The sequence below is a fragment of the Mirounga leonina genome, unplaced genomic scaffold, assembly GCF_011800145.1.
Source record: "Mirounga leonina isolate KUSES-001 unplaced genomic scaffold, KU_Mleo_1.0 Mir_170, whole genome shotgun sequence".
In the NCBI taxonomy this organism is placed as follows: Eukaryota; Metazoa; Chordata; class Mammalia; order Carnivora; family Phocidae; genus Mirounga; species Mirounga leonina.
The window spans coordinates 29,817,576-29,832,023 of NW_023270433.1; positions in this window are offsets into that span (position 1 = coordinate 29,817,576).

The window sequence follows — 14,448 nt, forward strand, 5'->3', positions numbered from 1 at the left end:
AATCCAGGAGAGGCTAGTCTTCCAGAGCCCATCTATTTCTCTTCTTCGTCTGTCCCGTGCTGCCAACATGGAACCCTTCACTCTGAATAATATTAATGTTCTCACTTTTCTCATCTTTAAAATTACTTTTGAATTACTCAGTAATCACTTATTAAGAGTCTAGTCCTGGGATCAACAAGCTGATTCTGTAAAGATCAACAAGCTATTCCATAATAGTATCTATTTTAGGCTTTGTGGACCATGCGGTCTCTGTCACAAGTACTCAACTCTGTCGCCACAGACAATGCATAAAAGAAGGAGAATGGTTATGTTCCAGTTTCTTTTTCTCTTTTACAAAAACAGGTCATGTGCTGGATTTGGCCCACTAGCTGTCGTTTGCTAACCCCGAGTCTAATTCTTCATTTTCTGCTCTTCACCTCTGTCACCAGCAATGTGTTTGTTAGAAAGAACCTGAAGAATCCTGCCTTCTGTCCTGCCTAGAGGAAAATAATAAAAACCACTAAATTGGTGCAGGAAATCTTAATCCATTGTCAATTTAGGAACTCCTTGTCAGCATGGCTTTCATGCTTTCTTAAGAATTAAAAAAAATTATTTTTCAGAAAATTATTTTTTCCTTTTCTGTAAAGAAGTTGGCTATGTTTTTTCCACATGGAACCATGGCAGCAATAGCAACAATACTATTTTTAGCCTAAAACTCACTTTTACAGCCCTAGAAGTTTAATGAGAGGAATATTTTAAAGGAAAATGGAAAAAAAATAGTGTGAACACAATACTCCTGCCTGTTAAAATAGGGCAGGTAAATATATTCTAATTATAACTAGCACCTTAAGAAAACTGCCACTCTAATAATAAACTCAACCCCAATAAAAAAAGAATACATTTTTACATAGATCCCAATATAGGAGCAATGCCTCTACTGAGTTGAACTCATACACATTTGGCTGCTGGCTGAGCATTTTTACACATTCAGCCCAAAGTTACAAATTCAGCCTATCTAAAAATGTCCCTCCCTCAAAGCAATTTACAAATTCAGTGCAATTCCTCTCTGTATTAGTTTGCTGGGACCACAGACAAGGATGTGGAGAAATTAGAACCCTGTGCACTACTGATGGGAATGTAAAATGATGCAGCCACTATGGAAAACAGTATGGCACATTCACAAAAAATTAAAAATAAAATGACCATATGATCGATCCAGCAATTCCACTTTTGGGGATATACCTGGGTATGTCATCCTGAGGGTATACCTGGGTAACATGGTAAGATGGTCATTTATTCTTTCTTCCTTTTATTTAGCCAATATGTGTTAAATGTTTGGTGCCAATGTAATCAGAGAATTTGACATCAAGAATTCCAGATAGGACTCTGAGGAACTTATGCCTAATATTCTGAGTGTGTATTCATGTTATTTTAAATTTATAAGTGTATTTGATAAAATAACAGTTCCATCAAAGGTATAAGAGAAATGTCTTGAGGGCTTATTAAAAACAACCTTAAGGTGTTACTGGAATAGTAGAGTATTATCATGGAAATTTTATTTTAACCATCTAACTTTGATGTTGATATGAGTTATGACATAAAGTTGTTTGAGGAAACTTTTTAAGAGTATGTCTCCTAGGCGCTGGATCATCCCATAGCCCTTATAACTGGTAAGTGATACATTAACCCAGCAAAGTGCCTCAACCACTCTTCTGACTAGGAAAACCAGGAAATTACTGAACTATATACCAACCTATATAATTATACTATGTTATCTTTTCATAAAATACCAATGATAATTAACATCACCATCATTATCATCAGCAGAGAATTTTCATCAAATTACTTGCCCTTAGTCTACATAGCTTGGTAAGCCAAAGATTCAGTGAGGTTAGGTGTCTGTTATTTTGGCTTGCAGTATTATCTCTTCTACCAGTAATGCTATCCATATTTCCTCTAACAAACCACCATTCTTCAAACACTAATCCATGTAGTTTGGAGATATAAAATCTCTCCCACTTCCAAGCATGGGCACAGACCCGACCTAGTTAATCAGAAACTCCCGTTGCCCTAGCCTTGTGGTGTCTGAGATGGAAAAAGATCCAAACCAGGAAAAGTAAATTAAAATCCAGGACTTTTGTTCACAGGAAAGAAAACGTCCCCTTTTACTGGGATTCTAAGCATTTAAAATGCTCTAAGCATAGGAATGCTAGGAGAGAGGCCTTTATATGATTTTGAACCTTTGAACCTAGCCATGCTTTAAAGTATCACTTTTCAAGGACCTTGCAGTAATTTGAGCAAATAATTCATTTTGCTTAAGTCATTTTGAATTAGGCTTTCATTCCCTGGCCCCATTGCAAATGTCTTTATAGATACATTAATTTCGGATTCTCTTTAAGAATGATAATGACAAAAGGAAAAACTAGCAAAGGATGGGAACAGTGTTTAAAGGATATCTCTGGTCACACTGTGACTGATTTCTAGCCCTGAACATTTTAGGCAGTCTTCCACCCATGAGCATACATCTTGTATGTCCTCTTCCCTTTTTCAGAATTGCCAGATTCAAAGGCTGGCACCCTTCAAGGCTGACATCCACTATTAGACAGATGGAGCTGAAGGGGGCAAGGCAGAGGCCAGGCAGACCCTGCCAACTCATTTGGCCTCAGGCCCAACCCTACTCTATAACCACCACTGCTGTCAATATCCAACTAAGGCTGGTCTGAGTTCTCCTTGCTGTCAGCTTCTCTAGGCTCCTGAAGATGATAGTGGTTTTGGAAGCTCATTGCTCCGCCCAGATCTGGTGGGTACATGTGCCAAGCACAGTTTTATGTGGTCAGACAGGTGTCCACTGGCAGTAAGGCGGGATGAAGCTGCCTGCCCCTGCCCCAGGGGCTTGTGCACCACAGGGTAGTCAGGGAAAGTGCCTGGAACAGCTGTCACCCCTCTGACCGCCAGGCTGATCTGACTGGCTTGGTGGGTGTTCCCTCCTTCCTCACAGCTCCCAGAGTTGTTCAATTCACAAGCATCACCTTCCAGAGAAAGTGGAATGTTCTTATTTGTCCCCCTCCCCAGGTCCATCTTTTGCTCTGCATCCAGAAGTGATCTAAAATGTAATCTGACCATGTCACTCACTGGTTTAACCCTTTCCCTGGCCTGATGCTTAGGCCATGGTCCTTCATGAGCTTGACAAAGACTTCATATATATCAGCCCCAAATCTTAGCACAACTCACCCAAACCTTGTCTCCTCCCTTCATTCCGAGTGTGCCAAGTTTTCTCCCCCTGATATCTCTTACATACTGTTCTGACTTTTATTTGTCCTTCATGTGTCAGCTCGGACACCACCTCATCCAGAAAGCCTTCTTTCAATCCCCCAAGGTGGGATGGGGGAAGTGAAGGACCCTCCTCTGTGTTCTCATAGTGCCCGTAGCTTACCCCTAGCCTAGCACTTCTCATACTGCATTGTAATTACATTTATCTTGTGACTCCCTTTCTAACCTGGGAGCAGGCTGAAGATGAGGGAGTTAGGTCTTTTACCTGGTATATAATGGGTGCTTAGCTTATGTTTGCTGAATTAATAAATGGCATGTGACTACCTGTGCTTTCCTACTAGAATTAGGGCATAAAATGTAGCAGTAAATGACTGATCTTTTTAAAAGATTTTATTTATTTATTTGACAGAGAGAGACACAGCGAGAGAGGGAACACAAGCAGGGGGAGTGGGAGAGGGAGAAGCAGGCTTCCCGCCGAGCAGGGAGCCCAATGTGGGGCTCAATCCCAGGACCCTGGGATCACGACCAGAGCCGAAGGCAGACGCTCAACCGACTGAGCCACCCAGGCGCCCCATAAATGCCTGATTCTTAAGGGTGTCTCATCTCGGGAAAAATGTTACTGCCTTCCTCTGCTCATGAGAGTGCCTGATTCAAAGGGAATGGGGACTATGCTTGCCCAGACATAGAGGGAGCAGGAGGACTCTCACCACTTTTTCCCCACTTGTTACTAGGTCTAATAGAAAAAGAACTCTTGGCTCTGGAGCATCCCATCACCACTTCCACTGAACTAAATCACTTTTAGCTCTATGCCCACTCCCCAAACAGCGGCATACCGTGGGTGTGCACGGAGCACCAGGCAACACAGCTCTGCTTTGGCACATCAGTCATGCCTATACCCTCAAATGTCCAGTGGCTGCTGTGCCACTTCATGCCTACGTTAATGAGTGTTAGCAGCTGAGGGCAGTGGGACTTCAGCACCACCTGCAATGCTGGCTCGGTATATTGGATTTGTCATAAAGATCGGCATCTGTGCCAATAATGGTGGACATCAGCAGCAGTTGCAACGTTGAGGCTCCCTCTTCCAGTATAATGGTTTTCCTTTGCCAGGAGCCAGAATTCAATTGGAAAATGGTGGTGTCCATACGGTAGAGGAGATGTTTTCATCTATACTTGTGATCCCATTTGATACACCCTAGTAAACTGGAAGAAGCCAGAGGAATGCCGTTTGTTTTCAATGAGACTAGTTCCTCTAAATTGGCATGGCCCAAAATAACATTATGAATTCTATGGACTACACTGAAATAGAGTCCCAAACCCTGAGTTCAAGTCTTGGTTATGCTCTTCATTTATTTCTCACACTGGCATTAGGTAAGGTCCTCCTCAGCCTCAGGGTTATATCATCTAGAAAACAGGCACAATAAAGTCCCCCCCCATTGGATTAGATTAAGATCATGTGTGTCAGTGCTCTGCAAAAGTGGAGTGGGATCAGCAGCCACTCTGTCCAACATGGTGCTTTGTACATAGAAGGTGCTCAATAAATATTTGTTGAATCAAAATACAAGAGGGCTATATCTCCAGCTCTGAACACAGCACTAAAATGTTGCCAGGATAAACTGATAAATCCTTAACTTCCTCCACTTCATATCATTCTCCTCAGTTTGAAGGAAAGGAGTAACGTTCTCTAGATGGTTTGTAGCTGGGTGGAAAAAATATACAGGACCTGAGTCTTCATTTCAGTGAAAAAGATGCCCTCAAATTTCTGAGGCAGTCACACTTCTGGGATATCCTTAGCAGTTCCCACAGTCCCCCAAAGTTCTGCTTCACGCACCCTGAGGAAGGTGGGGGATGAAGCTGCAGGGAGGGGTTAGTTGGATTCTCCCTTGACTGCTTAGCAGCCTAGAGTTTTTCTAGTTGTGAATGAAGGAAGCCATCAACACCATCAAGGACTACTAAATAAAAGCCACACAGCTTCAAAACCCACCATGAACGAAAAAGGGCAGTCTTGGCTAATTAGTCCTCAACAGATGCCTTGCTAGCAGTGCCTCAAATGATGGTAGTCATGATTCAAGGAAAACAGTAACTGGCAAGCTCAGAATGTTTGTCGAGTAAGCAGTAAAAGTAATTGAGGAAATCTGGGTATAGTTGCAGACCCAGACTCCTAAGTGGATGGCCCTGGGGTGGACCAGAGTATGCCCTTCTAAAGGAGGCAGATAGTGCTTGTCATACAGGAAAGGGACAAAGTGTTATCAGTTCTCTGGTTTTCAAGAGAAGCTGCAAATCTGGTTTTACATGGAATCTTTGATTTTTTTTAAGTTAAATAACCTTTTTGGAAATGCTAACAAAGAAACCCTGTGTTGACCAAGAAATGACATCTGTGAACAGGATTCAAACCCTGGTCAGCCAGTGTGCTTCTTCTAACCTATAACTTTTCTGTCACTCTTCAGAGATTTCTTACTTTACTGGGGGACAGGGACTACACAAAACACATCCTAGAGCATGTGACTGGATTATGCTATAGTCACCAGGAAACTATGAGGTGCCTTAGGACTTATAGGAAGGGAGCAGTGATATTGTAGGGTATGATTTCTTGTGAAGCAGGGGCAGTAAGGTGAGTGAGGGGGTAAAGGCTTTCCTATGCAGCTCAAAGAGCTCAGAAGCATGTACACACACACACATACACACACACACACCAGATGAGATCTGGATGCATTACATAGGTAAAAACATATGCAGTGAACCCAAAAGAGAATGGAAAGAGCATCGTGCTAGGAAACAGACTCCCTAAAACTGTAATACACGTAGCTTGATTTTCTCATCTGTAAAGTGGTGATGAAAATAATGCTGTCTCTTTGTAAGAAATTCAGGGGATTCAATGAGATATGTCAGACATCTGGCATAGTGTCTAGCAATAGTATATTCCATTATTACTATCATTATTATTATTATTGAAAGTAAGCCCCATACAGACAGAGACTTTCCCTTCAATACACATTTCATACCACCTAACAGACTCAAAGTGTTGTACCCTCACAAATGTCATCTATGGTGGGTTGCTTCTTCACCATAAAAAAAAAAGACCATTGGGATTAGCCTGAGAAGAGTAGTTTGGAAAATTCAGTTGTACTTCTGCCTCCTGCACCTTCTCTCATAATTCTCCACTGGGGTAGGGGTGAGGAGCAGCAGGGCAGCTCCTCAGTAGCAGAGCCCTTTGCCAATAATGAAGTCCTTTCCATAGTGAAAAATTCAGCAGAAAAATGAGGCTATCACCATTTTTTATTTTAGTTGATGTATTTCACTTCCCCACTGTCTGAACAAGATCTTTGTAAAAATGGAGAAATAAACACTTAATGACATTTTCCAAAGGAGTCTGATGTGTACCTGGGGTCTGATTGGCTCCAGCTGAGTAGATGGATGCTGCTTGGGAGCAGCTCTAAATTTATCAGCCTGTTCACCTGTCAATTTCAATGTGCATTTACTCATATTTCCTGTTAGTCTTCAAGGCTGGTCTACTTGAATGACTGATGTATATAGATGAACTATCATAAAATGGGCAACACATATAAGTGTCCTCAAATAAAAATTTAAAACAAGAGACAATTCCTTACTGGCCAGCAGCCATGTGTATTCATCAAGGGGAACAAACCTATCCTAATAGGCAACATTTGATGAGGTGCTCATTTCTTATCCCCTCACTTCAGACATTTGGATGATTATGCTAAAAACTACAGGAGTTGTCAATGAAAAGACAGATATTTTGGAGGGCAAAATAATAGATTTCTTCCCACCTACGTTTTGACAAATACGAAATTTAGCTTTTCATTCTAGGGGCTACAACTTCTAATTTAACATATTAATGGAAGGCTTCTTTGGAGAATAGGTAGAAACCAACTCTAATGGATTGAACTGAGTCCTCCAAAAGTTCCTATATGGAAGTTCTAACTCCCAGTACCTCAGAATGTAACTTCATTTGGAAATAGGGTCATTACAGATATAATTAGTTAAGATAAGGTCGTACTAGACTAGGGCGGGTCTCAATACAATATGACTAATGTCCTTATGCAAAAAGGAAATTTAGATGCAGATAAACTCACACAGAGAGAAACCATGTGAAGACTGGAGTTATGCTGTCACAAGCCAAGGAACTACTAGAAGCTAGGAGAGAAATCTGAAACAGATCCTTCCCTAGTGCCCTCAGGAGTATGGTCCTACTAACATCTTGATTTCAGACTTCTGGCCTTAGAACTGTGAGACAATAAATTTCTGTTGTTCTAAGCCATTCAGTTTGTGGTACTTTGTTATGACAGCCCTAGCAAACTAATACATCAGTAAACCAATTAGATTAGATTTTGGCCAATGGAATATAATGGGAAATCTGGATAAATAAAAGAAGTGACTTGAATCTACCTATAAAGTTTCTCCCATAATGCCACAATTTGTATTATTTTGTTATACATTTATATGTGATACATTCATGTTGAAAGACAGTTATTATAAAAAATGTTAATAAAATACATATGGAAAGAGAACACCAATACTATAGAAGATAGAAAGAAGGTCATATATTACCTACAAGGATTAATGAAATTTCTGGAACTGAGTCTCAAACTTTTCTGGGTTTTTTTTTTTTAAGATTTTATTTATTTATTTGTCAGAGAGAGAGAGCACAAGCAGGGAGAGCAGCAGGCAGAGGGAGGGACTCCATCCCAGGACCCTGGGATCATGACCTCAGCTGAAGGCAGACACTTAACTGACTGAGCCACCCAGGAGCCCTCTGGGTGCTTTCTAATAGCCTAAGTAAAATGCAGAACATGGAAGGATCTGTAGTGTGCTACAGAAAAGAGAGAAAGTTCACCAGTTTCTTGGAAACACAAAGTTTTAGTTGATACTTTATTATGTTTTAATTTATTACTATTACTTTTATTACCGAAATGATTAGATGAGCACTAAAATAAAGAACCAAACAGTAGTTTTTACCTACTAGGGGAAGAATGGCTATGCCATTTATTTTATTTTATTTTATTTTAATTTTTTTTTAAGATTTTATTATTTATCTGAGAGAGAGAGGGATAGAGCACAAGCAGGGGGAGCAGCAGAGAGGGAGAAGCAGGCTCCCCGCTGAGCAGGGAGCCCGATGCGGGGCTCGATCCCAGGACCCTGGGATCACGACCTGAGCCGAAGGCAGACGCTTAACCAACTGAGCCACCCAGGCGCCCCTATGCCATTTATTAGTAAAGAAACACCAATGTGGATTATATATATAATCCCATGTATACCCCATGCGGACCTTCCGCCCACTTAGCTATTTCTCAGTAAACTTTTATAATCCATGAATCCGTGTCCTACTCAGTTGCCTGTTCAGTTTTGACAGTATTCATTTAATTAATTAAATTGTCATATTAAATACAAATGCCTAAAAATGTATGCAAAATGCATTTATTTTTATTTACTTTTAACTGGTACATATTTTATTATTTTTAAATTTTTAATTCCATTATAATTAACATACACTGTTATATTAGTTTCAGGTGTACAATATAGTGATTCACCAATTCTATACATTACCAGTGCTCATCACAAGAAGTGTACTCTTAGTCCCTTCTCCTATTTCACCCATCCTCCCCAGGCAAAATATATTTTATATACAGCGTAAGCATATAGAATCAGAAATTAATTTGTTTTAAACAGATTATCACCATGATCTCCTTCTGTGATAATGTTTAAAAAGTTATCACTTTGCCTTAGCACCAATCTGTGGAAAATGGTAAGAATAAGACCTATTTGAGTATTTATTTGGATGCACATTTCCACTCTCTTGTTCCAGCCAAGGCTTATATAACTCTGCCTGGACCCAGACTGCCATCAGCATGTATTTATACAGGAGAGACAGGCAGGGAGCAGTTAATGTCCACATTATGCACAGGTGTAACAGGCATGATGGGAAAGTTTCTTAAATGTAGTCTGAAAGGAAATGTAAGGGAAAGGACCTTCAATTTTTCACTGTATATGACCATATTTGGTTTCATAGGAATAGTCCCCTCATGGAGCTGCTAGATACATAAAGGAGAGAATGTAAGATAATTTCTAAACATTACCCCGAAGAAAGCAATAAAGACAATTTATACTTTCTACTTCTTATTGTGTCAATTTTAGCTAAGTTGAATTTTTATAGTGAATTCTCATTTCACTGAAATTTCAAATTTATTGACATAAAAGTGTCCATTCTATCTTAATTCATGGTTCAAAATAATGTTTTCTAAGAATTTTTAAGGCTTACTCCACTGGTTTCTGGAATCTAGAAAAGTCTGATGTAAATCCAATTGTTATTCCTCCGTAGGAAATAATATTTTCCTACCATTAAATGAAATGAAACTTTTCTTTTAATTATTGTCCTGAAACTTGTGTGGTTCTTTTTTTTAAATACTACTTGTCTCTCTGAGAGACTTTTCTACTTAAAATTTTGTTTTTGTTCAGCTATATAGAATGCTCTTTTATCTTTCTTTTATTAATTAATCTCCATTCTATTGCCTCATATGGGTACAGATTAGAAATTCTATATAATATTCCCTTTCAGTTAACTTTCTCATGCTTTCTATATTTTTTTGGCTTTTTTTTTTTAAGATTTTATTTATTTATTTGAGAGAGAGAATGAGATAGAGAGAGACAGCATGAGAAGGGGGAGGGTCTGCACCAGCGGGACTCCAGGATCATGACCTGAGCTGAAGGCAGTGGCTTAACCAAATGAGCCACCCAGGCGCCCCTTTTTTTGGTTTTTGATAATAAATTCTAGGAGAATTTCTCAGCTAATACTTTCAGTTCTATATCTCATTCTAGCTAAATCCATTCTCCTAGTCCATTGATTTTATTTTTTGATTGACTTTACTTTTTAAATTTTGATCATGTTACTCATTTTTAAAATCTCTAATTGGGTCCTTTTAATAATTACCTGTTCTTATAAGTATCTTTATTAAAATATTAATTATGCATATATAAAAGTATTTTCTCCATTGTTCTTGTTTCTTTGGTATTTTTCTTTTGGTTGAATTTAATGCCTATCTTTTATGATACTGTTTTTCTCAAATATTTGGTGATTCTGGGTTGTGTGATTTCTACATAACTGATCATCTTCACTCATTCATTTATGGATACTCTTGGTGTATAGTGCCTGCTTCTTGTAATGATGTTGAAGGAGAAGGATATACTTCGGGATGCAGTGCGTCAATAGCATTTCTTCTGGGTTTCCCTAGCTACTGGGGTGATACTGTCTCTCTATTCCAGCTATCCACATTTTCTAATTGAACTGGTAGATAAAAACATCTGCTTCCCGGGCGCCTGGGTGACTCAGTCGTTAAGCATCTGCCTTCAGCTCAGGTCATGATCCCAGGGTCCTGGGATTGAGTCCCACATCGGGCTCCCTGCTCTGCGGGGAGCCTGCTTCTCCCTCTCCCACTCCCCCTGCTTGTGTTCCTGCTCTCGCTATGTCTCTGTCAAAAAAATAAATAAAATCTTTAAAAAAAAACCAAACATCTGCTTCCCTTGCTCAACATTAAATTGGAAGTGGGACAAGAACCAACCTGCTAGGGAGCTCTGAACACTGTTCCCCAATCACCAGGATGCCTCCAATTCCTTTTGCCCAATGTTTCTAAGTTTGGAGTACCCCCAGAAGCACACAAGTCTTCCTTCTCTTGTGTGTTTTGAGCTGCAGTTTTCTCCATCAATTCAGAGCCATATTTTCTTATTAATTATCTCTAGTCTAGTGACACATTTTCCTGTTTGTTAACATTCTGTGGATTTATTATTTTTTTAAACATGCATTTCAATTATTCTATAGATTTGGGTAGGGAATATATACATCTATGCCTGAGCTTAGTCCAGTGTCATGGTGCAGGTCCCCAGAAACCTATCTTTTAGTGATCCTGACTGTTCTACCCACACAGTAGAGCTGACAATGGAATACTGGCAAATTAAAATTCTAACATCTAAGGGAAATAAAACATTCACTTTTATTTTTGTATATTGTTTTTGAATTGTCTCTTCACACTATAGCAATATATACAAACTAAATTTCTATTACAGAAAGAAAAAGAATCTGTGTGCTTCAATACGTGTTTCTTAAATATTCCATCCTTCTTTTTGTGAAAGCATAGCAAACTGGAATAATTGTATTTCCGTGAAATTTTTAAAATACCAAGCCCAGTAAATATTTGGTTTTTACATTTTTATTTAGGGTTAATTAAAATAAAAATGCACAGATACTAAAGGTTTAGTTCAATACATTCTGAGAATTATGTACACCCACGTAACCATCACCCCAAATCAGATATGTTTCCATAATCCTCAGGATGTTCCTTATGCCCCTTTGCAATCAACCCCAAAGCCCCATCCTACTTCTACAGATCAGTTTCACCAGTTTTTGAATGTCATATAAATGGAATCATTATGTAACTTTATGTGACTGACTCCTTTTGCTTAATATGATGATTTGGGGATTTATCCAAATTATTGTATGTCTTATAGTTTATTTTTAATTGCTGAATATTAGTCAATTAAATGAATATATTGTAATGTGTTTATCCATTCTCTTAGATGGACATTTGGTTTGTGTCTGGTTTGAGCTATGAAAAAATATATTTCTATGAACAATCTTGTACAAGTCTTTTGTGAACATATATTTTCATTTCTCTTGAGTAAATACCTACAAATGAAGTTGCTGAATCCTAGAATATATATGTTTAACTTCACTAGAAACTGCCAAACAATTCTCCAAAATTGTTGTACCATTTTATGTTCTTACTAGCAAATATTTCAGTTGCTCCATATTGTCACCATTTGAAGTCGTCAGTCCTTCTTCTTTTAGTCATTTTAGTGGGTGTGAATGATGTCTTATTGTAATTTTAACTTGCATTTGTGTGGTGACTAATGATATTAAGGGCCTTTTCTCATGGCCATTTTCATTATTGGCCATTGATATATCTTCTTTTTTTGGGGTATTTTTTTAAAACTTTATTTTAAATCTTTCTAGATTTACAGAAGAGTTACACAGATAGTACAGAGAATTCCTGTCTGTCACCCTAATGTTAACATCTTGTATAACCATAATACAGTTATCAAAACTAAGAAACTAATATTGACACAACACTATTAAATGAACTGCAGACTAAATTTCAAAAGTTTCTTCACTAATGTCTTTATTTGCCTTTATTTCTATTTTAAAATTCAATCCAGAATATCACATTACATTTAATTATCATGTCTACATAATCTCTTCCAATCTGTGATGATTTCTCACACTTTCCTTGGTTTTCATGACTTTAACTCTTTTTTTTTTTTTTAAGATTTTATTTATTTATTTGACAGAGACAGAGACAGTGAGAGCAGGAACACAAGCAGGGGGAGTGGGGAGGGAGAAGCAGGCTTCCCGCTGAGCCGGGCGCCCGATGTGGGACTCGATCCCAGGACCCTGGGATCATGACCTGAGCCGAAGGCAGTCGCTTAACCAACTGAGCTACCCAGGCGCCCAACTCTTTTTTAATTAACGTATAATGTATTACTTGTTTCAGGGATACAGGTCTGTGATTCATCAGTCTTACACAATTCACAGAGCTCACAATAGCACATACCCTCCCCAGTGTCCATCATGCAGCCATCCCATCCCTCCCACCCCCCTCCACTCCAGCAACCCTCAGTTTGTTTCCTGAGATTGAGTCTCTTATGGTTTGTCTCCCTCTCTGATTTCCTCTTGTTTCATTTTTCCCTCCCTTCCCCTATGATCCTCTGCCTTGTTTCTCAAATTCTACATATCAGTGAGATCATATGATAATTGTCTTTCTCTTATTGACCTATTTCACTTAGCATAATACCCTTTAGTTCCATCCACGTTGTTGCAAATGGCAAGATTTCGTTTTTTGCTGGCTGCATAATATTCCATTGTATATATATACCACATCTTCCTTACTCATTCATCTGTTGATGGACATCTATGCTCTTTCCATAGTTTGGCTATTGTGGACATTGCTGCTCTAAACATTGGGGTGCATGTGCCCCTTCGGATCCTTACATTTGTATCTTTGGGGTAAATACCCAGTAGAGCAATTGTTGGGTCGTACAGTAGCTCTATTTTCAACTTTTTGAGGAACCTCCATACTGTTTTCCAGAGTGGCTGCTTCAGCTTGCATTCCCACCAACAGTGTAGGAAGGTTCCCCTTTCTCCGCATCCTTGCCAACACATGTAGTTTCCTGACTTGTTAATTTTAGCCATTCTGACTGGTGTGAGGTGATATCTCATTGAGGTTTTGATTTGTATTTCCCTGATGCCAAGTGATGTTGAGGATATATCTTCTTTTGGTGAGTATCTGCTCAAGGCTTCTTAATTGGGTTGTTCATCTAATTATTGTTGATATAAAGGGGTTCCTTATATATATACTAGATACAACCCCTTTGTTGGACATATATGCTGTATTTTTCCCCCCAATTAATGGCTTGTATACTTACTTCCTTAATGATATCCTTTTCTTTTTTCTTTTTAAGAGAGAGTGGGGAGAGAGGCAAGCAGAGAGAATCTTAAGTAGGCTCCAACTTGGGGTTTGCTATCACAACCCTGAGATCATGACCTGAGCTTAAATCAAGAGTCAGATGCTTAACCAACTGAGCCACCCAGGTGCCCCTCCTTAATGGTATCTTTTGATGAACAGAAATCTTTGATTAGGCAAAATAAAATTTATCAAAGTTTTGTAATATCAGTGTTTTTATGATTTTTTCTCAAAAAAACTTTTCCTACCTTGCAATTATATTCTCTTGTGCTTTCTTTTAGAAGATTTAGCAGTTTGTTTTTTTAAAAAATAAATAACCTCCATTGAATTGACTCAGCACCTTGGTCAAAAATCAATGAAGTATCTTTGTGTAATGTTATTTTTAGATTCTAACTCTTTTTATACCAATATCGTGTTGTCTTAATTAGTCTAAATTTCTGGTAATGGTAAGTCTTAAAGTCAAGTAATATAAGTTCTCCAATTTTTCTCTTCTGAGATGTAGAAATATACTCTTTTCATATTGAAATTTTATTCTGTAACCTTGCTAAATTTATTAGTTTTAGTTGTTTTCCTGCAAACAAGAGTTTAGTTTCTCTTTTTATATTTATGCCATTCATTTCTTTTAATTACCTTATTGCACTGGCTAGGAGCTCTTATACAATGCTGAATAGAT